The sequence below is a fragment of the Lucilia sericata genome, unplaced genomic scaffold, assembly GCF_015586225.1.
Source record: "Lucilia sericata isolate MDLA Ls3-8-SP2 unplaced genomic scaffold, ASM1558622v1 Contig000160F_arrow, whole genome shotgun sequence".
Classification (NCBI taxonomy): domain Eukaryota; kingdom Metazoa; phylum Arthropoda; class Insecta; order Diptera; family Calliphoridae; genus Lucilia; species Lucilia sericata.
Window position 1 is genome coordinate 542,456 of NW_023994190.1, and position 27,337 is coordinate 569,792.

The following is a 27,337-nucleotide window of genomic DNA, read 5'->3' on the forward strand; positions in this document are numbered from 1 at the left end:
TAGTCGACTTCGACTTTTCGACTTTTTTCGACAAAAAGTCGATTGTTCGATTATTCGAAAGTCGATTTATAGAACCCTAATAAAAGGTGACTTTTTGGTACTTTTTCGTTCTACAGAAGGTACTTTTTGAATTTCCTATAATATTTTCCCTAGAGACATAAAATTAAGTATATAGGGCCCGTAGTAAGTGATAACCTGTAAAAGGGGATATTTTAGTACTTTTTCGTTCTTCAAAAGGTACTTTTTAAAATATTTATAATAATGAACCTAGAAACATGAAATTAAGTATGTATGGTCCGGATTAGGGCCCTATAAAAAGGGGACTTTCTGGTACTTTTCGTTTTTCAAAAGGTACTTTTTGATTATTATTTAATATTGACCCTTGCGACATAAAATTAAGTATGTGGGGCCCGGAGTAAGAGATAACCTATTAAGAGAGATATTTTGGCACTTTTTCGTTCTTCAAAAGGTACTTTTTGAAATTTCTACAATATTGAATCGTACACTCTTTGGTATTTATGGACATACGCTACAACCCTACAAGAAATGTATGACCGAAACTAACACATAAAAAATGATTTCACTAACACTCTTGCAACATTTTTTTTATAAAATTGCAAAAAAAAAATAGTTAATGGATAATTCCATCAATAATGACAGTCAAATGACCGGTAAAATGACTGTTGATGTACCTAATGTGTGGTAAAGGGTTTCATTTGCATATGAAAGAGTGAAACAACTACATTTGACTGTTACTGTGTTTTAGAGTTATATTTTTCGACGTTATAAATTAATTATTTCTGTAAAAGCCAAAGATCAAGAAGCGAAAAATTTAACAATTTACAAAGTCTATAAATTATTGAAAATAAAGAGAATTATTATAAACAGAATTTAAAAATAGTGCAGGAAGTGGAGCTGAAGATAAACACTTCGGAGTTTAATCAATCTATGGTAACATGATTACTTAATTTTAATTTTTATATTTCGATATTTATATGTATTTCTTACAGACAATTTATTTCCACAAATTAAAAGGAGCATCAGCGGATTTAAGATCCTGCGAGGTATGTAAAATGGTGAAATAATTGTTAATTTATGTACATGCTTATTATATAAATAAAATTAACAAATATATATCTTAATATATTAATAAATTGTGTTTTATTATAAATTGGTATAGCCGTCAAATTTGATGGATATATTCATCACATATGATTAGTCAAAAATGACCGATAAATACATCATAAATACATACATCCCAAGCAGGAACCCTTTAGGGACCGTAGGAAAACCGACTGGTTAAAATTCTACAACAGGGTCCGGTCAGGATTTTCGCAGATGGATACAAATGTTCTGCGGTCCCTCGAATTGGATAAGGTTGTAGACAAATTTACCAGTGTGTTAACGGAGAGCTATGAGCTATCCTGCCCGTTGAGATTTCCGGGTAGGCATAAGCAACCTAAGTGGTGGACCAGGGAACTACGTGATCAAAGGTCGACGGTTAGAAGGTTGTTTAATAAGGCAAAGCTTACTAGACTTCCAACAGATTGGAACAACTACAAAGTGAGTTTCAATAAGTATAAGGGAGAGATCAAAAGAGCAAAACAGATATCATGGAGGAACTACTGTGAATCTGTTGGCAACGTAAATGAGATGTCTAGATTCCGTAGAATTTTAGCCAAAGACCCCAAGGCCTTAGGTTACATTCAGCGTGAAGACAACTCGTGGACGGAGTCCAGCTCAGAGACACTCTCTTTACTTATGGAAACTCACTTCCCAGGTTGTGCTGATATAGATGATAGGGACTTAAGTCAGGGGGTCCAAGGACCTGGGGCTTCTAGTTATTCATCTGGTCATATTGATGAAATAGTCACTAGGGACAAATTGGGCTGGGCGGTGAACACTTTTGACCCATATAAATCACCGGGTCCGGATGGTGTTTTTCCGGCCATGCTCTGTAATATTCCTGAAGACGCATTGGCACTTCTAGCTGATATTTTCAAGAGGTGTCTCCTCACGGGATACCTTCCAAGAAGGTGGAGAGAGGTTAGGGTAATCTTTATTCCTAAGGCCGGTAGGGCATGCCACTCGAAACCTAAGGATTTCAGGCCTATCAGCCTATCGTCTTTTATACTGAAGACTTTAGAACGTCTGATAGATCTTTATCTCAGGAGCAATATAGATACCCGTCTTATTAGCAACGCTCAACATGCCTACCTAAAGGGTAAGTCGGTTGAGAGTGCGTTACATGAGGTGGTTGGTTGTATTGAGCACGGTTTAGAGCATAGGGAATATACTCTAGCCGCGTTTTTAGACATAGAGGGCGCCTTTAACAACATTAGAATAGAGGCCATCAGAGAGTCGTTAGTCGTACTCGGAGTTCAGGATTTCCTAGTGAGTTGGATAGTATCGATGCTTGATAGCAGAATTATCAACTCAACCTTAGGGGATGATAGGATTCGCAAACGAGTTACCAGGGGTACACCACAAGGAGGAGTGTTATCTCCCCTACTATGGTTACTGGCGGTCAACTCTATCCTAAGGATCTTTGAATCTAAAGGTAGGAAGATAGTCGCTTATGCGGATGACGTGGTGCTACTGGTCAAAGGTAAATTTCTCCCGACAATCAGTGAGGTCATGCAGTCAGCACTAAGTGATCTATCAACCTGGGCAAACAGGAATGGGTTGGGTGTGAATCCATCTAAGACGGAGCTAGTACTTTTCACTAGGAAATATAAAGTTGAGAGTTTTAGCTTGCCGAGATTAGACGGCGTTGAACTGAAATTATCGGATGGAGCCAAGTATCTAGGGACCTTCCTCGACCAAAAATTGTCTTGGAAGAAGAATATACAGGAACGGCTTAAAAAGGGGCTCAATGCCTATTACACGTGCAGAAACTCTATTGGTAAGAATTGGGGTTTGCGACCAGACATGGTAAATTGGATTTACACGTCGGTAGTAAGGCCCATCATTACCTATGGTTGTACTGTGTGGTGGGTAGGAATGAGGAAATGCAGCTATAGATTAATACTCAGTAAGGCTCAAAGGTGTGCTTCTATCGGCATAACAGGTGCCAGGGGCAGTACACCGCAAGCAGCATTGGATATTATTCTAAATCTGCTCCCAATTGAGAAATATGTTGAGAGTGTAGCGGCTAGGAACTTATTCAGACTGTTTGAATCAGCTCTAGTAAGACCAAAGCGGGTAGGCCACACTAGAATACTGTACGAGGTAGGTCTAACAGGAATTGAGGGAAGTACGGAGGGTATTTCTGATCATTTGGTTACGACCCTGGACTTCGGAGTAACACCCTCAATAGTGATTCCTAGTAGGGATGAGTGGGAAGGATCCGAAGTACTGTTTGAGGGGTGTGCAGTTTTCACTGACGGATCCAAGATGGACTCTGGCACAGGTGCCGGGGTTTATTTGGTAGACAACAATATAAGAGTGTCCTACAGACTTCCGGACGAATGTAGCGTTTTTCAAGCGGAAATCCTGGCTATATGGAAATCCGTGGATATTATTAAGACACACATTACCAGGGGGTCGGAAGTGACGATTTATGTTGATAGTCAGGCAGCTCTTAAAGCTTTGCAGTGTAAAACGTTACATTCTAGCTTGGTAAACAGCTGCAAAAGAGACCTGGAAGGGTTAGTCAGGTTATACACACTCAGGCTGTGTTGGGTACCGGGACACTGTGACATACAGGGTAATGAGATTGCAGATGAATTGGCCCGACAGGGCTCGGATCTGGAGCTCGATAGAAGGGTCAGTTCGGTAAAACCCCCCATTTGTCATTACTATAGGCTAATTTCCGAATATTTCAGAAAAACCACCAACCAATCCTGGTACAGTAGACTGGATTGTAGGGTTTCTAGGACACTATGGCCGAAGTTAAATCCAAAAGCAACCAGAATGCTATTAGGATTGGACAGGAAGAGTACAAGGATTTTAGTAGGGGTAATAACCGGACACTGCTCAATTGGAGCCTTTAGGGGTAATGGGGTCGGTAACACACAGGATTTTTGCAGGTTGTGTGAGGACGAAGAAGAACTGGAGACAGTAGAGCATATTTTATGCCACTGTCCCAGATTACAGAGTCTGAGACTGAAATGGCTAGGTAAAGGATTCCACGATGAACTAGGAGATGTAGCAGGGTGTAACCTAGGCGACATTATGGGCTTCATTAGGGGAACTTTTTGGATTTTCAGTTAATAGACAATTAAGGATTTCCCTTCCATGACCACTTCTTTTTTCTGTTCTCTTTTTGGAGGGAAAATCTCACTCTTCTCATCTCTCCTTTCTTCTGTTTTCTTCTGTTTTCTCCTTGTTCTTTATTAAAGGGATTCACAATGGACCATTGGGTCTCCGAGTGGATGTATACATTGATATACAACCCTTTTAAACTAAACTAAACTAAACTACATCATTTTTAATTTGTTAACTGTGATAGATATATCCATCAAGCATGATCAGTCAATCCTGACTAATATTTATGTCATCCTTGGTTAGTAAACAACAAAAGAGTGAGGAGCTCAAATATATGTTTTAAAGTCGATAGAATTCATAAGTGCAAGGGAGAAGAAAAATCACATGTACACAAATGTTTCCATCACTTTTGTCCATTTGCCTTAAGAAACTGATAGAAACTTTGCTTTACGCTGTGATAGAAATAATACATCAGCAGTGCCAGTCAAATGACCTATCAAATGACTGTCACTGTTCTTGTAGGGAACCTGATTGATCGAAAATCTATAAAAGGGGACTTTCTGATACTTTTTCGTTTTACAACTGGTATTTTTTTTAATTAATTTTTTACTGGCTATTCTATTTAACACATCATGGTAAAGGGTATATAAGAAATTTTTTTTTGTCCACACGATCATTTTTTCCGGCAATCTATATTCCTTGTTAAATTTATTATACAAAATATAATTTTGTTCAACTAAAAAAAAATAATTTCTCGTCGTCCATTTAAAAAAAAAAACGATCTACAAACTTCTTGACCAATGATTAACAGATAAATTTTTAACGAATTTTAATAATTAAATTAATTATAAAAAGTAAAAACACTAAACACGATTTTTTTTAATTTCTTTCTTGGACTTTTCTTTTTTTTTCCTTATGGCGTTTATGTTGAAACTAATGTCAATTCTTATATTTTCATTGACATATTTCAGAGTTTTTTCTCTCTTAGTTTATATTTTTCGCTTTTTTTTAATTTTAAAGTTCATAACATTTAGTATATCTTTTTTAATAAATATGTACTATAATATTATTATTAATTTTTTTGTTTAATTATTAAATATTTCAATTAATAGTAATAAATAAAATTTTTCGGATGTACATTATTAACATCACTATTTTTTCTTGTTTATTTTTTTTTTTTGTATTTTATGTCAGCTGTTTGTAGCTGTCACTTAACGTTGCGGATTGAAATCTATTTTCTACAGGTTCATCCGCAACGTAGCTTCAACCTTACGGCAAAACTAACCACTTACACAGGTTTTCGTAAGCCAAAAAGGAATCAGCTGATTCATCGCGGAACGGAATGTAGAAACTAAGTGAGCATTTACTTGTTTCTTACCCCATGTCTATATTAGACAAATATTTATCACGGCACTTGACAAAACGCCGGCAGAAAAATTGTCAGTCTTTTGTTTATGTTAATGCATAGGGGTAACAAAATGCTGATTTTATCACGACAACTCACAGATAATTTTATTGAAATAATGCTATATTTTATAAAAACAATTAAAATTACATGCAAATTTTGTAAATAAACACTAATTTCACTAAACGTATGTTAAAAATTATTTTTAATTGCACAAAAACAAAATTCTAAAAAAATTTTACAATAAAGTGACGTTTGTTATCAAGACAACAATGGCTAAACAATTGTTTAGACACTGTTATAACGCAATAAATGCCGTCTGTACCTGCTATTTTTTTTTTGCATAATAAATATTTGTCTAATATAGACACGGGGCTATTATGCGTTTGACATATTTTAGAGTTTTTTCTCTCTTACTTTTAAATTTTCTAATAGCATTTAGTATGATAATTTTTGTTAATAAATATTTACTAATTCTATTTTCTACAGGTTCATCCGCAACTAACTGAGCCTTTGGTTTTTACGTTCCGCTGCGTGATGAATCAGCTGATTCGTTTTTGGCTTACGAAAACCTGTGTAATTCGTTAGTTTTGCCGTAGCGTTGAAGTTACGTTGCAGATGAACTTGTAGAAAATAGAATTTAATCCGCAATGTTATGTGACAGCTGTAAACAGCTGACATAAAATTCAAAAAGATGTTAACAAGAAAAAAAAACAGTGTTTTTAAAGTTTTAAAAATTATGTACATCAGAAAATTGTAATTATTATGATTAATTGAAAAATTAAACATATAAATTAATGTACATTTTTAATTAGTAAATATCTATTAAAAAAATTATCATACTAAATGCGATGAAGTTTAAAAATAAAAAAATCGAAAATTAAAAAGTTAGAGAGAAAAAGCTCCGAAATATGAAATACGCCATAAGAAAAGACCAAGAAAGAAACTAAAAATTTTTACTTTTTATAATTATATTAATAACAATATTAATTAATTTATAACAATATTAATTAAATTATATTACTTTATCTATAAACACAAAGAAAGAAAATCCACTCTGATTTTTGACACAACAAATCAAAGTTGCCTTTTTTTGCTTATTCTTAAAAAGAGCTTATTTTTTGCTTATTCTTAAAAGAGCGTTCTTACGTAGAAACTGACTACACATAAACAGCCAACGGAACGTCACAGAACGGAAACGTTACGGAACTTTCAAACTAACGGAGCCTTAACCCCTAACCGCGTGTCTATATTAGACAAATATTTATCACGGCACTTGACAAAACGTTGGCAGAAAATTGTCAGTTTTTTGTTTATGTTAATGCATAGGGGTAACAAAATGTTGATTTTATCACGACAACTCACAGATATCTTATTGAAAATATTTTATAAAAACAATTAAAATTAAATGCAAATTTTGTAAATAAACACTAATTTCACTAAAACTTATGTTAAAAATCAATTTTAATTGCAGAAAAATAAAATTTTAAACAAATTTTACAATAAAATGGCCTTTGTTATCATAACGACGTTATAACGCTAATAAATTCCGTCTGTATCTGCTAATTTTTTATCATGATAACAATTTGACGTTTACCTAATAAATATAAATAAATACTAATTTCACTAAAACTTATGTTAAAAATCAATTTTAATTGGACAAAAATAAAATTCTATACAAATTTTACAATACAATGACGTTTGTTATCAAGACAACGTTGTCTAAACAATTGTTTAGACAACACTGTCATAACGACGCTATAACGCTAATAAATGCTGCTAATTTTGTATCATGATAACAATTTGACGTTTAGTATAATAAATGTTTGTCTAATATAGACATGGGGTAAACACAAAATAAATTTGTCATGTATTTTGTTTTTGTTTATATTTTTATAGAAACTCACCACACAACAATCGAAAACAGCTGTTAGGGTTTGCTGTTTTATCAAAAGATTTTTTTTGTTAACGGGTATTAGTTTGCACGTGTAAATTTTTTTTTTTTATAAAACATTGTATTGTATAAATACATAAACGGTCGTATTGAAATGGACAAGCGAACACCAAAAAATTTGCAGGTTTTTTATTGTAGTAATTTTATGAATTAATAATAGAAAGAATTAATTTTCAGGATCTTTTGAAGTTTGCAATTAGTCAGGAGCATACTGAAAGAAATGAGTGCATTGAAATCGACGACGATGTAAGTTAAATTCATACAGTACTTTTCGCTTGAGGGGTTTTACTTTACAATACTTTGTATTAATATAAGAGTTTCATTGTTTTTAAAACAAAATCAAATTTGTTGTCAAAATGTATTGGACAATTTTCATTCATGTATTATGAGAACTATTTTTTTTTGGTTTATTTTCAATTTCGAAGAAAATGGATTATAAAGAAAATTATGGTGAAAAATGAATAAAAATTGACTTCTAAATTAAAATCTAAAAGAAAACTACAAATAAAAATGTATTTTGTAAAATAACAAATTTTAAAAAACGCTCATAAATGCATCAGTAAGCTTTGAAATTCTATATAGACAAAACTTTAGTGAACTTAATTTTAATTTTTATGAGTATCGGTCCATATTTGACCATAGCTTCCATATGTTTGACCCTTCCGAATGTTTGACCCTACTCCCAACGATATTAAAGCGCACAACTGGATTAAAATATCAGTATAGCAATGCAATTCAACGTTAATAAGTTTTATAGGAATCAAAATTTCCGTACTAACTACTATGAGATTCAGTCCATAATTTACGCTATACTCTATATCATCCCTCTTAAATAAAATCAGTTTTTTTTTGGCAATATTTACTTGTTTTATTTTACTTTAAAAAGTATTCTATGATTTCTTATTCAATCGAATCGATTTTACAAACTACAACTATTTCCTAGACGTTGATGTACAAAATGCTTGTTATTTCTTTTTACATGACTAATTAATGCGTTTATAATAGCAAATTGTAAGGACTTAGTACTTTTTCTTTGTATATTTTTATTGTTTTGAGGACTTAGTACATGTTGAAAGTAAAAATAAGGATTTTTTTTATTGTAACTTGTGTATTTCAAGTTATACTACCATTCTGCATTAAAATCTTAATTTCTATAAAAAGTAGACTTGTTACGTTTGCGTACTAAGCTAACGATATTTGAAAAATATTTGTTTTTCATTTCTTTCGAAAAAATTTAAATAGAAATGTATTTCTGAAAATTAAATAACTTTTTGCTTAGATTTTTCGCATTTAAGTTAGTTTTATCAGCAATTTATTGAATATATGGAACCTGACAGCTGAATCGAGTCTCACTTTCAAAATATCTTAAATAACATGAATATAAAATAATTGTATGTCTTTCAAACTGCTAATTTTTAATTAGTGCTTGAAATGTCTAGAAATTCTACACTGATCTTATGTACAATTAAATTTTATATACATATACCCTAATTATACCCTACACCACTATAGTGGGGAGGGTATTATACGTTTGTGCTGATGTTTGTAACACACAAAAATGTTACACCCACCTTTAAGTATACCGATCGACTCAGAATCACATTTTGAGTCGATGAAGACATGTCCGTCCGTCCGTCTGTCCGGCTGGCTGGCTGTCCATGTAAACCTTGTGCGCAAGGTACAGGCCGCATTTTTCAAGATAATTTGATGAAATTTGGACCAGGCATGTTTTTTGGCACAAGGACGAAGCCTATTGAAAATGGTTGAAATCGGTCCATTATTTCACCTAGCCCCCATACAACCGTACCTCCTGATTTGGGCTTTTTATGCCATAATTACGTCAAATATGCTATTATCTCTCTAAAAATTGGCACAAATAAGTTTTATATAAGTATAAATTACACTGCAGATTTTCGTAATGACCCTAGCCCCCATACAAACCCCCCTTCAAAAAATGTCTTAAACGTCTAAAACTGACTTGTAACCATTTGTATCGCAATGAAACTCAACATAATTAACTATTATTTAACAATATATCCTTTTCCCAAATTTAATGAGGATCGGCCCATGTTTGACCTATACTCCTATATAAAGCCTCATTTAGAAAATTTGTTTTTTATCAATAAATTGCTTAAATACTTTGGAATTAAGGTAAAATTCAACATAAAAGTTTCTTTGTGAAAAATTTAAATTTTTAAAATATACTCATGGTGTAGGGTATTATATGGTCGGCCATGCCCGACTATACTTTCCTACTTGTTTTAAATTAAGTGTGTTAACATGCATACATATGTGACGAAGCTTTATAACATTTTATTTAAAATAAAAAATATTAAAACATTATTTACTTTGATGTTTAAATTTTGAATTCAAATTAAAGAAAGTTAATATAAAGATTTTATTAGGAATCGTCGCATATATTTATTTATTTGTTATTTATACAATCATTGAATATTTATTTTTGAGAAAACTTGTTTTTATGATAATTTCTTTTTTTAGACACATTTTCCTATATTACCTAAATTATGTATTTCACTAAAATATGTTTGATAGATTTGTAGACTTTTTCTTTCTTGATATTGATGTTGGTTGTTATAGTTCTCTACATGATGTCCCATAATAGTAATATGGGACCCATTATCAGTGATGGCGCTATTTTAGGGCGAATATTTACCCATTGTGATAATCATATAAACATTTGCTATGTAAATTGTCAAAGCATTAATCCTCTATCACAGTATGCTAAAATTGATGAACTAAGTGATTTATTAACTAATTCCAACGTACTTGTAATTAGTCTTTCTGAAACGTGGCTCAAACCAGACATGCCTAATGAATCATTACATGTACCAGGATATACGTTATATAGAAATGATCGACCGGGGTTGGTCTCTTAGTGTCGAATAGGATAAAGTGTAGCCATGTCTTCTCTTCCAATGCGTATAATTTATGTGAAGCTATTTTAATTGAAGTTATGAGTCACAACACTTCTATTTTAATAGGTACTATTTATCTTCCCACTGGAGATCTTAATGCATTGGAAGATACGCTTGGAGAAATATTTTCTCAGTACGAAAATATAATGATAATGGGTGACTTTAACTTTGGTGGTCAATGTAACAATTCCTTATCTGGTCAGGCGTCAGTTCCGTTTCTGCAGTCATCATGCCTTAATTTACATTTCATTGCCATTCACCACATCTAGAATCATCGAATCATCGAATACAGAAAGTTTGATGATACTGACATCAATATCATTAGAACTCATGTGGATCAATTTAACTTTTTCTCATTTTACAATAATAATTCTGTAAATTATAAACTAAATATTTTAAACTCTCTTCTGTCCGAATTGTATCAGTTTGTTCCGATCATTAGATTTAAAATTAAGAGGAAAAAAGATCCATGGATGAGAAAGAGAGAAGCTATTGTAGCTAGGTCTCTTAGAAATCGTGCTTACAGAAATTTTAGAGATGATGATCGCATAATTTACTGTCGCCTAAGCGGGTTTTTGAAGTGGTAATCAAATGCCAATTAATAATCAGATTAGTTAATCTAAAAATAAATTTAATCTTATGTTAATCCCCTTTGATGTTTTTGAGTACAAGATTAAACTTCGCAGTGTTGCCATACAAAACAACAGAAAACGTCACTGTTTGTTATCAAAACAATGCATATTTTATAAAAAAGAAGAAGACAATTGTAAATTTAATATGAAAACTTAAATTAAAAACAAAAAATGTATTTTGAAGTGTCCATAATTTATACTAATCAATAAATAGAACATTTTAATGTTTATATTTATAAAAATTTTATTAATTTTTTTGCATCAGCTGTTTACACTTTTGCATTTCGTGCTTAAGATTAAACCACCTCCATTGGGCGCTTAAACTTGCAAACAAAATTAACTAATTGAGTACTCAAAAACATCTTTCGAGGATTAATTTTAATTTAATCGCTAATCTTTCACCTAAAGATTGGCTCTTAGAGACAAGTTGAAGTCGTTAATTCGAAAATTTAGAAGACTTTACTATATTAATATTTTTGATAATGCTGACAACAGAAAAATGTGGCGAGTTTTTAATAATGCGGGATGTGGCAACAGAAATGTATCTAACTTTTCAGAAATTGATATAAAGACTTTGAATCGGTCTTTTGTTGTAAATAATAATGTTACTAATGTACATATTTGATTTCGGATCTTTGAGTGGACATACTGACGGATTTTCATTGAAACCCATATACGCGGATGAACTACTTTTTGCCCTATGCAAAGTTAAATCAAATTCCATTGGAACTGAAGGGTTTACAATTAAATTTATTAAACTTATTTTTCCATGTATTTTACAGCCTGTTTTGCATTTATTTAATATGATAATTACTGCATCTACTTACCCTCAACAATGGAAACTTTCCCGCGTCGTTCCTGTACCTAAAAGAGACTCCGCTACTGAATTTAGGCCAATAAGCATTTTACCTTCTTGATTATATTTCTCAACACAATCTCATTAGTGATATTCAGTACGCATACAAAACAGGACACAATACCACTGGCATGCTTATAGGTATAACCGAAACTATCAGAGATTACTTAAATAAAAACAAGAGTTGTGTCATGGTTTCCTTAGATCTTTCTAAAGCTTTAGACCGTCTAGATCATTCAGTTCTTATTCGTAAGTTAAGAGAAAAATTTAGGTTCTCTGCAATGGCTTGTAGACTTATTAATTCTTACTTACAAGGAAGGTCTCAATATGTTAGTGTACAAGAAATCTATTCGGACATTGTCAATATTACATGTGAAGTCCCACAGGGATCTATTATTGGACCTATTCTGTTTCTTTTATACATGAATGAATGCACTGAATGTTCTGATTCGAACTTTGTAACACCATTTATGCCGACGATATACAACTTTTGTTTGGTGGCTCCAGGGAGTTTCCTGATGTTTTGGAGGCCATTATAAAATTTACTCTTGATAGTCTGTATGATTGGATGATGCTTAACTCTTTTGTAGTAAATACTGTTAAGACCAAGGCTATAATGTTTCGCACAGCTCGTAGAAATTACACTTATCCGAAAATTGAATTATGCAACAAACAAATTGACTATGTTGATTCTATTAAATGTCTTGGTGTGGTAATGGACCAATTTCTGGAATTTGATGAACAGATTGATATTGTTTCATCTCGTTTAACTTTTGCACTCAGATGACTATACCCCTTTGTTATATACTTCCCCACAAAAGTTAAATTTACCCTACCCCACGCACTGTTAATCTCACATATAAATTACTGTATTGAGGTCTACTCTGGTGTCAGTTCTCTTATCTTAGGTAGGATATATCGTGTGATCAAGAGAATTGTACGGTTTGTCTATTGTATTAAATACTATGAACACATATCTAATGCAGACGTCGGCGCTAGTATTGTTCTGACAACGAAGATTTTCGGCAAATTACATGTACACAACACGATCGCATACGAACCTCTAAACAAGAGCATCAAAAATACAAATATTTTATTTAGTTGCTTGACAGCATTCAACAAAGCGGGTTGATGTCGCTTTGTTAAAGAAATTGCAAACACAACTTGAAAAAACAAAAACAACTTGCAAAAGCAAGAGCATAATTTACAAAAACAATGTACACTCTAAATAATTTTCTAGAATGCATAACAATGAAAGTAAATAAGTTAATCTTGTTTCATACTTTTTTTGTACATTTTAATTAGAAATGTTGTTTCTATGTGAAGAAATTATCATTCTTAAGTACATTGATTACACTTTGTTTATAAATATTCGCATTTTACAGTAATGCAATTTAATCTTCAAAATTAAAAATAAACAAATATTTTTTTCAGTGCAATTTCAATGAAAAAATGCCAATACCCTGCAAAAATTTAGGCTACTCCCTACACGCGTGAAAAGAGTACTCCTCAAAAGACTAGGAGTAGTCCAAAACTAATCCAAGTATATACAAAAAACATACTCCATTTAACATTGTGATGTCCTAGGTGAGGACCACGTAATCCATCTATGCATTACATCGGACTAATCTCAAAACTACTCCATGTCACTAGTCTGAGAATTACCACAGGAAACTAGTTTGGAAACTATTTTATGGTAATACTCCAAGGAATATCAACATAGGGTTAGTTTTTAAACTACTCCAATGTTAATACTCCATAGAATACCACAGAAAACTAGTTTTGAAACTACTCTTTGGTAATACTTAATTGAACACACCAAAAAATTACTTTTTAAATTATTTATATTAATTATTAATTAATTTATTAAAAAAATATTAATTGCAAACTTAACAATATTATTTACAGAATATAAGTAAGTAATACAAATAGTTCAAATAAAGATCACATAAGAAGCAACAAAAACTAAAAAATTACATAACAACAATAAAATGTAATAATAACAAAAAATGCATTATTTTCAATTCAATTTTTTAATTCCTGGTGAAACATAATTATGATTCACCTATTAATTATTATTTTTGTGTTAATAAGGAATTATTATAAAAACTTAAAATTCTATTTAAAGTTCATTAGTTTCTAGAACCACATAGGTTTTAGCAGATACCTTTTTTTTTGCACAAACGGAACGAAAGTGACGTTTCTTTACCACTTGAAGTGCGGTCCTTATTTCTTTCTCAGCGTTGGTTGAATAACTATTTATTGCAGCTGAAGTTAAATGTATCTTTACGATTAAATAGTCTGATTAATTTTTAATAAAAAGCTTACATATAATAGTTTTGTATACGTTTTTATAATGTCTTAAACACTTTTTTCCACATATCCCGTCTGTATTATATAATACGCACAATTCTCGGGATAATACACGTTCTAGATTTTTTACAACATTTCCATCTACTAAATATTTAATAGCTGATATCTGAAAAAATACAAATTGAACAATATTCACTGCCAGTTTTAAAAGTTGATCATTTCTCAATAATTACATATTTGTCTTCATTAGCTTCGTTTATTTGAGTTTTCATTTTCTGAAGATCTTCTTCAGTTTTAATTGGATATACCGTTATTAGGTTGTTAATATTTTTCCGTACATTATGTAAACCTTGCAACTGAATTTTTTGCTCAGCCAGCATTTCAACTATTATTTTGTTTTGGTCAACCATTGTTGCTAAAAAAAGTAATTTTAATGATTCATTAAAAAGCAGATTTCATTAAAAAGCAGATAATAGTATACTTTGCAATTTTGATATCTGTTCTCTTAAAACTTTGTGTTCGCCATTTATTTCTGTAATGATCTGATTTTGTTTGATGATCATTTCTGTAACGTAAGTAAATTATGTTATTGAAAGTGAACAAGTATAAATAGTTTTTAGTGACATACCTTTAAATTCGATACAGTTATTACAAGGGTTTTTTTTGGTACGATCTAAAAGAAGACACATTGTTCATTTGTTGTATATTTGAGTAATCGCACGGATGGATACTTTATACTTACAATTTAAGAGCTCGCTACAAGCATTTAGTCTTTTCAAATTTCTTTACTTGGTTGTAGATATTTGTAATAATTAAGTGCAGCTATGATAGCTATTTAATGATTATTAATTTATTTTGAATTTATTGTCAATATTTGTGTAATAATTTTTATGTGGAGCTATGTAAGATAGGTATTAAAAGAACTTTATTTTCATAGGGCAATGACAGAAGCTTGCAGTGAATGGTATTTATTTCAAATGTCGTTTCTTCTTCTTCCAGCAGTTTATCAGCCGAACATATGCCTAATGCCGACAATGAATTTAAAGGTTCCTCAAAGAATGGCTGAATATTTTTAAAACGTTTTCCTATAACCAAAGTTTCATTATTTTGCCCAATTTTGAAGCATTTAATTGTAATAGGTTCATAAGGCAGTGCCAAACACACATTATTTGGAGCTTTTATGTCCAAATTAAATTCCTCGGATGAATAGCTATATATTACACCGTTTTTCTCTTTAAATCCAAAATTTTTTGATTCCTTTACTATACATGTATGAAAATTTCTTGCATACAATTGCTCCAAAATGCAATTAGGCTTGCGAACATCTTTTTTAATCATCTGCAAATGATTTTCAAAATTTTCAAAAAATATGCTGAAAAGTTGTATAGCAAGCCGTGTTGTCTGACGCACTCGCATATGTGAAGCATGCTATGCACATTGTATGTTACACCTTGAGGGCCAAAAACAATACTAAAATTTTGAACAAATAGTTTTAACAGATCTTCTGCAGATTGGATGTTATTTTTAAAATTTTTTGGGCACGACAATAATCTAACAGCACAATGCAGCTGCAGAAATGTGTAATAAAAGTCATCACTAACATTGTTTTTTAATACTAATACGCCTGTGTACAGCAAGAAAGTTCGAAATTCCGTAGCCTTCCAGTTGGCAAGTTCGTCTAAACCCCGAGGCAGTCTTGTAAAATCATTTGTAATGCTTTTTTTAGGGAAACTAGCAATTTTGATATATTTAATTTTTCTAAACTGGAACTTCTTTCAGACACTTTATTTTGCATAAGTTTTTTAAGCATTTTTCTAGTAACACCCAAATCAATGACATGCATGGGATCCAAAGGAACTTGGCTAATCATATTTAAATTAATTTTCTCCAAAGGTGTTTTAATATTCATAAACTTCAATTGGTGATGATTATTATATTTTCTTTTAGAAAAGTTCTCATCATTTATAACTACAGAACTTTCTGTGCTATAAGATAAAACATTGCAAATTTTTTTTGCAACTTGTGTGCACTTTGAGCATCCATTGGCTGATGAATGATGAGCTATTCCACAAACTAATGATTTTGCGGGTGCATCACATATTACGGCACGTATTTTAAATATTATTTTCTTAATACCGATTTCCAAAGGATTTTGTTGCAAATCAGATACTTCTTCTACGAATTTTTCTAAAAACTCATTTACATCATACGGCTTTTGTTTACCACAATATACACCAGCAGCAAACACTTTTACATTTTTTATATTTATAACTTTAATTAATATTGGCCAAAGTTGTGCATTTGAACTGTTAAAGATTGGTAAACCGTCGATATTTATATCGCAAATTATTTCCTCATATTTTTCTATTAAATTGGCTGCTTTCATTAAGCTTTCTTTAATTCCAAAATGCGCGTATTGCCCGGGTTGTACTGTCACTATATTCACTTTAGTATAGTTCTTTTTTAAAAGTGCCACTGGAGAGATCGGCAGGTCCATACCATATTTTTTTTAAATGCACAACAGTTCTCTCATATTTCTATGTGAAGTTCGACTATCCATCTGCCATTGCCCTAAATCAGTTTTTAAATCATTTCGAATGTTAATTGTATCTTCTAACTCTACAGGCACATCATCTTCTTCTATAAAAGCTTCTCCACCTGCAGGTTCAATACAATCAAGAATTTCGGCCCTTTCGGTGCACTCAATTATCGCGTTTGCGCTGTCTAATCTTTTTAGACAATTTTCTTTTTCCGCTTTCACAAGTCTTCTCTTGTGACGCGAACTCCAATCCATTATCTTACACAATTATTTAATTATTACACAATATATCAATTATTATTACAAAATTTTCCACTCTTTTTTCAATTTTATTTTCAAATTTGTATATACACTAATTAATTTGAAATATATTAAAAAATGGATGACACCAATATTACCAATGGTGTATTTTTATTTTCATAAAACATATCGTGCTAGGGTTTCCACATTGCTTAATATGTATATTGTTTGAAAATAACATGGTCCAAGACTACATTACATGGGACCATATTGTAACTACTCCGTTTAACTTAAAATGGAACAAGTACTCCAAAAAATTTTGCAGGGTAGTGTGTGTGTAGTGGTGATTTTTTTATCTGCCTCTCTATCCGCCGGTATATGATCTAATGCTTAATAATTAATAACTTTCTATCCTGTTCTTTCAAGCAGTATATAAAACTCCGTAATTTAATATACTTTTATAAAATCATTAAATCTTAGAAAGTTTTCTTTTTCTTGCAGGTTATTTCGTAAACGCCTTCTCGATCATTTTAATGATCAATAAATTTATAATGTCTACCCTAATAGAAAGTGTTGTAGAATGAGCGTAAGCACTGATAGGGAGTCTTAAACAAATTTTATACATCATATCGAGAAATTAAGAGTGTACATTTCAATTTTCTATTATAATAAATTTTAACCTCAGCAAACTTTATTATTTTTTATACATTTCATAATAAATAATAATAATAAATAAATAAAAATAAAAAAAAAAAAAATAAAATAAATTGGTAAAAGTATTAAAATCACCTATAGAACTATTTTTTGAAATGATTTAGAACAGTTTTATACTACTTAACAATTCAAACAATTTAGAAGGAAAAACATGGACTTAAATATAAAGGTATTTTGATAAAAACTTTAAAATATGCTAAAATAAGTTTAATACAAAAAAGTCGAATAAGTATCGATAATTCTTGACAAATCAAAATGTCGTAGGGGACTGAACATTGGAAATTAATTTCAATATAGAAACTATTTTTTATATGATATAAAATCTAAATAAATAATATAACAAAATTTTTTCTTTATTTTTTATAAAAAAGGCTTATAAGATTCCCAAAATATATAATCTAACGAAAACTATTACAAATATTTTGGTTTTTATTTAATAGAATATATCATTTCTACTATGGTACACTGAAAATAATCCATTCTTAACTTTACGAAAAAAAAATTTCGTAACTACTTTTTTCGTAATATATACGAAAATTTCGTGTATAATACGCAGTATTGTTTAATCAACCCCTTTTCTAATTTTACGAAAGTACAAAAACCTGTCGTGATATCTTTTTTCGTATATATTAAGAAACTTTGTTTTCTTTTACAAAAATAATTTCGTTAAGGCATGTAATATTTAACGAATTATTTTAAGAATTATTTTTGATTTCATAAAAAAATTATTTTGTTACGATTTTTTTTGTTATTTTCGCAATTTTAAGGGAGTTAAATTAAACGTAATTTTTAATATACAGGAAATTAGCTGCCTAATTTCCTGTAAAATTTTGTATGTTTTTTAAAAAACATAAAAATTTTTTTTTTTTTTAATTCGCAATCTTTTTCTAAATTTACAATAATTATTTTAAAAGAACTAAAATATTTATGTCTTTAAAAAAATCGTGAAATGAACAAATTTTTTTTCTAAAATTATATAAAATTATTTTGCATTTTACTAAAATATTTCGTACAATTTCGTATATATTACGAAGAATTTCGTGGTGCGAAACCACGAAGCATTTCGTACAACGTACAACATTTTTCGTGTATATTAGGCATGGATTATTTTCAGTGTATTGATCCCAAACTCTAAACCCTCTATTGCGTTACGAGTTGTCATGAATTTTCGATGCTTATTGGTCTTTTTCTATTTAATTTTACTTATTTTAGCACATTTTTAACATTTCATCGAAATACCTTAATGTTTAATTCCACTTATACCCATTCTAAGGTGTTAGAATTGTTAAGTAGTGCAAAATTTGCCAAAAATTGCTATGAAAATCGTTAAGTTTTGGATATCTATTAATCTAATAAAAACTTATTTTGGGTTTATTAAACAATTTTAGACAAATTTCAGGAAACCCGCATTCATAAGCGTCAAATAGCTTAAAACACCTTCAATAAACCATTGACAAATATAAGAATTTTATTGTAGGCTCGACCCTTCTTTAAGCCAACAATAAGTAAATCTTTAACAATTTTTTTTCTCAGATAAAGTTTTTTCGGTAATTTTAGGTTGATAGCGAAAACTAATTATGTATGGTTTCTTTTAAAATAAAATCTAAAAATTCAAATTTTAACGTATATAAATTTGTAAATTAAATCATAGAAAATTTTTAAACGATTATATTTTGGGAAAAAACTCAAATCTAGGCATTATTGGATTAATGCATGAATATTTTGACAATTTTTCAATTGGCCAGCATATTTTTAGGCAATTTCGAAATACCCGTCTGTCAACCAAATAATGGATAAAATCATTTGATTTGCCTTTTTCAAAGTTTGTTGGTTAAATATAATGCCATAAAGTAAGTAATCATGTAAATTATATTGATAAGTGTTATATTAAAGCAAAATATATTCGACGGGTTAAAATTATTCAAATATCAAAGAAATTTATCAATATTTCCAAAAATTTATCAAAAATTTCAAGGAAAATAAATAAAAATAAGAAAATGTGCAATAGTGATGTTTATTTTGACGCAAAATATCCGTTTCGGATACTTTTAATAATAATTACAAATTATATGTTACATTTATACATCTGAACTAAATAAACATTAATTATAGCCATATATATATGTATTTTGCATAAAAGTTCTTTTTTATTGTCCAAAAGTGAATCTGAGTCGATCGGTATACTTTAAGGTGGGGTAGGACCAATATTTTTATGCGTACAAACATCAGCACAACCATATATTACCCTCCCCACTATGGTGGTGTAGGGTATAATAAAATATGAAATTGTGCGCAAAAATTACAGCCAAATTGTACAGTGCTGTCAAGAAAAACATAAAACAGCACAATAGCTGTTATGGGTTTATTATTTGTTTATGAATATCACAATTTTTTTAATGGTTTTTAAGACTAAAGTGGAGAGGAAAAAAAGGTATGCATTCTTTATTTGGAGGCTTTAAAGTTTTTATCATTGTGATCTGTCATTATATCTTTTAATTAAGATTCTTAGTATATGTCCCGATATACTTTACGCATACATATATTTTTTACTTTGTTGATGTTAAATACTTTTAAAAAATAATTTTTTCATTTTAGGCTTTGTTGATCCGCCATCTTGAGTTCAGTTTATTGAGTTTTGAAAATCTGTATTCGCATTAAATATTCCATTTAGCCACTTTTTAAAAATGTTGACCGCCATTTTGGATCCGACATTTTAAATTTTTATTTCTTTTTCTTACAAAATGCTAATCAGCGTCCCCGAAATTTAATTATTGTCTATGTTTGATCCGTCATATTGGATTCAGTTTGTTAAATTTTGAAAATTTTAATTCGCATTCGAATCAAATGTGACTCATATGTGTTGACCACCATTTTAGATCCGCCATTTTAATTTTTTCTCACAAAATCTTAATAAGCGTCCCTGATATTTATTTATTATGTAGATCCACTGCTAGATTTATATAAGATTTTCACGAAACCTGCTTCAAAGCGTGCTCAACATATTGGTGTGAATGGTTATGCGAACGACTTGGCCAAAAATCAAATTCTCTGGCCCTGTGTGCAGATGTTGCAAACTTAATTTGAAACTGTGTTTAAACTGGTGTAAAATGTTTTCTTGCTCTCATTTGGTTTAGGAGTTACAGACATTTAATCATTTATAATATAATGTAGAATATCTTCCGCATTATCTATTCCAATTTTTCTTTTTATACACATATGGACAAAAAAAATACACCAGTAAAATTTCTGTTTAATAGCTTAAAATATTTATTGAAGATAAATTAAAAAGTGAACCTAATTAATTTTTGTTATATTTTTATGTCAGTTGTAGTGTTAATACTTTTGTAAACAAATTAATATGGCAACCACACCATCAAACATCTTTTGACTTTCTTTTATCGAGTAGTTCTTTCGTTATTCTATAAACTGAGCGCCATTTAATAACACCTTTATAAAATGTAGTTTTGAATATTATTAATAAATAGTTATAATAAACAGAAGACGTACATTATTATTTAGATTCGACTACCAAATTTCAACAGCACTCAAAAATACAATAGTTGGCGACGAGAGTAAAATTGTTATTAAAAAAAAAAATAAATAAGTTTTTGTATTTTTTTTTTGTATTTAAGCAAGTGCAAGCTTAGAAAAAAAAAAAAAAAATCAAGATGGATGCCAATCAATTTGCAATATTCATGAAGACGCAACAAGATTTGATAACACAAATATCCAAGTTGACTGTTGGTGCATCCTCCTCAAGTGCAGTACCGAACAGTAACATCATCAACACAGCATTAGTTCCAAACTTCGAAGCATTTGATACGGCCAAGGAGACATTCCGTAATTACATACAGCGGTTCACAAATTACGTGAACATGAAGAACGTCGAAAATAATAAGGAGTATTGTACGAAGCTCCTCCTCAATTCAATTGGTGCAAAGCATTTTGATAGGGTGACGGCATTAGCGGCACCAAAAATTGCAGCTGAACTACAGTACGATGATTTATTAAAGCTATTAGAAAATTATTTAGCTCCAAAGAGGAACGTACTTGTGGCCCAACACAAATTCTTATCCAAATATCAGAGTGAGGGACAGTCGGTGGCAGATTTTGTCGCAGTACTTCGTACCGATATCATCGATTGTGAGTTTGTGTCAGATTGTGCGTGCAAAAGTTCAATTTCTGATGTGTTTTTAAGGGCACAATTTATCCGTGGCATTAATGACAATGGCATTCGTGAACAACTACTGCAATCAAATGCAACTAAATTTGAAGAAATTGTGTTAAAGGCGTTGGCGCTCGAAGCAGCTAAGTGTGATGCAAAGGAATTATCGCAGGCTGCAGCAAATTCATCAAACGCATCTGTCAATAAAATTTTCAATAAGAGGAAAGTACCAATACACCCCAGAATTCAACATCAACACAAGCGTAAAGTAAATTACGAGAAATTGGGTATTGCTGGGTTATGTTTGCGATGTGGCAGGAATGACCATTTTGCAAAAGACTGTCGATCCAGTTCAAAATTAAAGTGTAATTTATGTGCAAAGCACGGGCATGTAGCAAAAGTCTGCATTGCTTCTCTTTTGGCGGATAGTCCTAATGCCGGACCTAAAAACACTCAGAGTACCAGAGGCAACTCAACAAATCAAGTTCGAAGTGATAATTCCAATTACGGAATTTATAAAATTGTTGATGTTTACTGCAATGACTACTCAAATAGAAATTCTGATCGTTACTATGCAAATATTTCAATAGAAGGAAAAACTGTAAAATTTGAAGTAGACTCAGGCTCTGGATATTCATTTTTACCCCGAAGTATGTTCAAAGAACTGCGTTTGTCTAACGTAATAACCCCAACAAATATCGTGTTCCGTTCCTACACACAAAATACGTTTACTCCAGATGGCAAGGTACATGTACATGTCAAATTCACAACATTTCTATAATTGATGACCTTTATGTGGTACCGGACGGGTGTACGGCTCTAATAGGAAGGACATGGATACGTCGCTTAGGCATAAATCTTAATGAATTAGATAATGGTAATTCAGCTATGTTTGTCACTAATTCTATTACAGATTCGAATCAAATTGAAGATTTAATGACCGAATTTGCGTCAGTTTTTGATCAGAAAATTGGGTGTATCCCTAACTACAAAATTTCGTTACAATTGCGTGAAAATTCCACACCTAGCTACACAAAAGAGCGCCAAATTCCGTATGCATTAACAGAACGAGTTAATAAGGAGCTTGACGAATTGGAAAAAGGTGGGATCATCACCAAAGTGGCCAATAGTGACTGGGGTTCTCCCCTAGTAGTTATTCCAAAAGCTGACGGAGGCGTGCGACTTTGCGTAGACTATAAGGTGGGCGTAAATCAAAGGTTAGTAAGTGCACATTATCCAATACGAAAAATAGATCAAATATTCAATAGCCTGAAGGATTCAAAATATATTGTCGCCTTGATCTTTACAAAGCCTATTTACACGTCCCAGTCGATGAGCTTTCATCCGAAATTCAAACTATTTCAACTCATCGAGGCACCTTTAGAATGAATCGCCTGTCATTTGGCATCAAAACAGCTCCTGCTGAATTTAATAGAATTATAGATCAAATATTACGTGAAATTCCGAAGACAGAATCGTATTTTGATGATATTGTGGTTCATGGTGAATCTTTAGCTGAGTGCAAAGCCAATTTAAAGTCTTGTTTGACTCAATTAAAAAAATACGACCTTCACTTAAACCTTTCAAAATGTACATTCTACAAGGAAGAAATCGAATTTTTGGGTCATACTGTGCAGTACAACAAAGTCCAGAAATCTGTTTCTAAAGTAAAGGCTATTGTTGAGATGCCCCAACCAAAATGTGTGGAGCATGTTCGTCAATTTCTTGGCATGGTGACCTATTATTCTAGATTTATACCCAACGCCTCCACAATAACAACACCGTTACGACTTTTGTTACGTAAAAATGTAAGTTTTAAATGGAATTCTAGCTGCCAAAAGTCATTCAAATTGCTGAAAAAGGAAATTGCTAGTGAGCGTGTGTTAATGCCATTCAATCCTGAGTTAAAAGTTATGCTTGCATGCGACGCTAGTCCCACAGGGATAGCGGGCGTTTTGTCACATGTAGTTAATGGTACGGAAAGGCCGATTGCTTTCGCATCGAGGTCATTAATACCAGCAGAACAGAATTATTCTCAACTTGACCGAGAGGCTTTAGCGATTGTGTTTTCTGTTCAACATTTTCATGAATACCTGTATGGTAGACTTTTTAAGCTTGTAACTGACAACCAGCCATTATCCCGCATTTTCCACCAAAATTCTAAATTACCACAAATGACATCATCGAGACTTCAGAGGTATGCTGCGTTTTTGACTGGCTATAATTATGAAGTTGCTACGAAGAAAAGTGAGGAAAACATCAATGCTGATTGCCTGTCAAGAGCCCCTTTAACTACAAGTATGGATCACATAAATTTTATAGACGATGAAGTGCACACTATTTGTAATTCAACCTTGTTTCAAATAAGTTCATTAGAATTAAATTATAATTCAATTCGAAATGCTACAAATAGAGATTCACAACTTTCAAAAATCATCGCCGAATTACGCCATTCAAATGTTGCCGATACGGAATATACTATTGATTCTGATATTTTATTTAAAGGAAAAAGGGTTATGGTTCCAACTTCACTTCAACAAGCTGTGCTTAATGAACTTCATTATACTCACATTGGTATAACCAAAATGAAGCAACTGGCGAGAAGGTACGTATTCTGGTCTTCAATAAATAAAGATATTGAAAATTTCGTCCGTTCGTGTGCTGCTTGTGCTTCTGTACAGAATAATCCACCAAAAGCTTTTTTGCATCCTTGGGATGAACCACAAGAAAATTGGCAGCGTATTCACATTGACTATGCAGGACCTTACCAAGGGTATCAATTTCTAGTAGTCATTGATTCCAAATCAAAATGGGCAGAAGTTGGCGTATGCTCCTCCGCACCAACTTCTTCTTCAACCATTGAAATGTTATTAAACATTTTCGCCAGAAACGGATATCCAGATGTTATGGTATCGGATAATGCAACCATCTTTAAAAGTGACGAATTTACAAAATTTTGTGGAAATTCTGGCATTTTTCAAAAATTTATTGCCCCTGGACATCCAGCAACAAACGGTTTGGCCGAAAGGAATGTCCAGACTCTTAAGAAGCGCATAGCGGCCATGTCTGACGATTCATCGCCTATTCCCAAAAAGATTCGTGAGATACTTTTTAGATACAGAGCAACACCGCTGCGAAATGGAAAATCACCCTCTGAGCAGTATCTAGGAAGGCAGATTAGAATACAACTTGATGCCTTAAAACCTTTAAAATCCTGCAAAACTTCAAATTCAGGTACACTAGTTAGACAGCTATGTGAGGGAGATCGTGTTCAAGCCAGATATTATGTCGTAAATAAGCCTTCATGGAGAATTGGTACCATCGTTAAAAAACTTGGTTACCTACATTATATTGTTCGTCTTGATAATGGGTTTGTATTTAAGCGCCACATAAACCAATTACGCCTTACTAACATACAATCACCTGACACACCAACATGTTCAAATCCCGATTCTAATTCAGAAGATAGTTTTAATACAGATCAACAAATTCTTCAAAATCCAGCTTTACTGCCTCATATTCCAAAGCAAGTACATCAAGACAACCCTACATTGCCTACAACATCTACAAATACATTGCCTACTACGCCATTTCCGAACAAATTAATTTTAGTGTCGTCGGTCTATACGATATTACGCCATATTTTTTCACCTTTTGGTCCGGACCAATTTGAGTGAATTCTGGCGAAAGTTAGCCGTTTCTTTATTTTTTGCCGAAGCAAATGAATTCTTCTGGCCGTTCAACGAGCCGTTCGGGACGAAATTACGTTACCATTATCTGCAGATGAAAGAGATGAAAGAGTTTTTTTTGCCATAAGAATTAAACGATTATCCGTTGTTGATGTTTTCTTTGGTCTTCCACGGTGTTCAGTTGATTGTTGTCTTTAAGCGCATTTTGACAAAAGATAAGGATCGATCCAAGGTTCCGGCCATAAAACCAAGACTTTTTTCCTTATCTCTTAGCGTCAACGTAGTTCTCCTCTTTTCGGTAGTACAAAGCTTGCCTCAACTCATCTATTAAATATTTTCCCATTTATTTTATAATAACTAAAAGGGAATTCAATAAAAATCACAAATCTTTCCAAAAAATCCGATTAAAAACTTAAAAAATACAAATATAATTAAATGTATTTATTTTTTTGTCCAAGCAATAAAAGCTCCTCACGAACAAAAAATCCAAAATTTGAAAATGAAAGATAATTTTGTTTTTTTTAACAATAAATGGTATAGTCATATCGAAACCGATAAAATAACATAGAGTTTGCACTAACACTTAAAGCCACATGCAAATATAACACCGTCCAACACCATTTTTCACACACGATCCAAACCATATACTTACATACGAAAGCACATAATTTATGTGGTAAACTGCGTACTCAGTTTTTCATTTTCTGATCGTTTGTCCTTTTTAAAGGACTTTCAAATTTGTGGTACATACAATTTTCAAAAATGTTTATAAAATATTTTTAGCCACCCTATTATAACAATATGGGTATCAAACTAAAGAGGACAATTGCAGTATTTATATATCGTATTTTGTTTTATTTTTAAGAGTAAAAAATTTGGTCTTCATAGCTATATGTATATTTTTATATATATTTTTTTAATAAATTAATAAAATTTTCTCCTCTGAAAATTTCAAAGTCCTTTTTTTGTTAAAATATTATGTAGAAAATGAGAAATTTGATATTGTGGAACCGAGTTTCTTTATCTCTATGATAAAAAGTTAAAAAAGTGGGAACTTTGAAGAATATGAAAGGATAAAAAAATCGATTAAGGATATCTTGCATTTTGTATCCTTTCATTTTAAAGCTACCTTCTGGGTAGTATATTTTCCTTTTTAATTTAACACAATTATTCCGAACTCTATAGTTATTCTAAATTCTCTATATCTTTTAAAATATCTTTGACCTCCCAATAATGTTTTCAAAGTAGTTTATTATATAATTTTCATTAAAAATACAAAAGGGCGAAGGTATATAATGTGCAATTAGTACACCACGATATACATAAATATTTAAACAAGTAGGAAAGTATAACCGGACTGGGCCGACCATATGATACCCTGCACCAGTTGTGAGTTTATTTAAAATGTTTTTATTTAGCAAATAAAATATTTATGTTGAATTTTATTTCAATTGCGACATATTGAAGAAAAACTAATTTTCTGAAAGTGGCTTCATACAGGGGCTAGAGTCAAATATAGAATAAAGGCCTGCACCAGATAAGTAGCTTTTCCAGAAAATGCAACTAAAAGTTCATAAAACTTTTAAATTATTTTACAAAATTACATCCTTTTTCTATCTGCGATGCTTTTTACCCATTTGTTGCACTACGTTTTTTGTAAGTCTACACTTCAGAATTATATATAT

The 27,337-nt window shown here is 31.5% G+C and overlaps 1 long non-coding RNA gene across 1 annotated transcript; it reads left to right on the forward strand.

Moving 5' to 3' along the window:
• Window positions 1-7,537: 7,537 nt before the first annotated feature.
• On the forward strand, window positions 7,538-7,963 carry LOC119601381. The gene is made up of 2 exons (XR_005231220.1): window positions 7,538-7,692; window positions 7,746-7,963. It is a non-coding gene; the product is annotated as an uncharacterized LOC119601381 (long non-coding RNA).
• The last annotated feature ends 19,374 nt before the right edge of the window (window positions 7,964-27,337 follow it).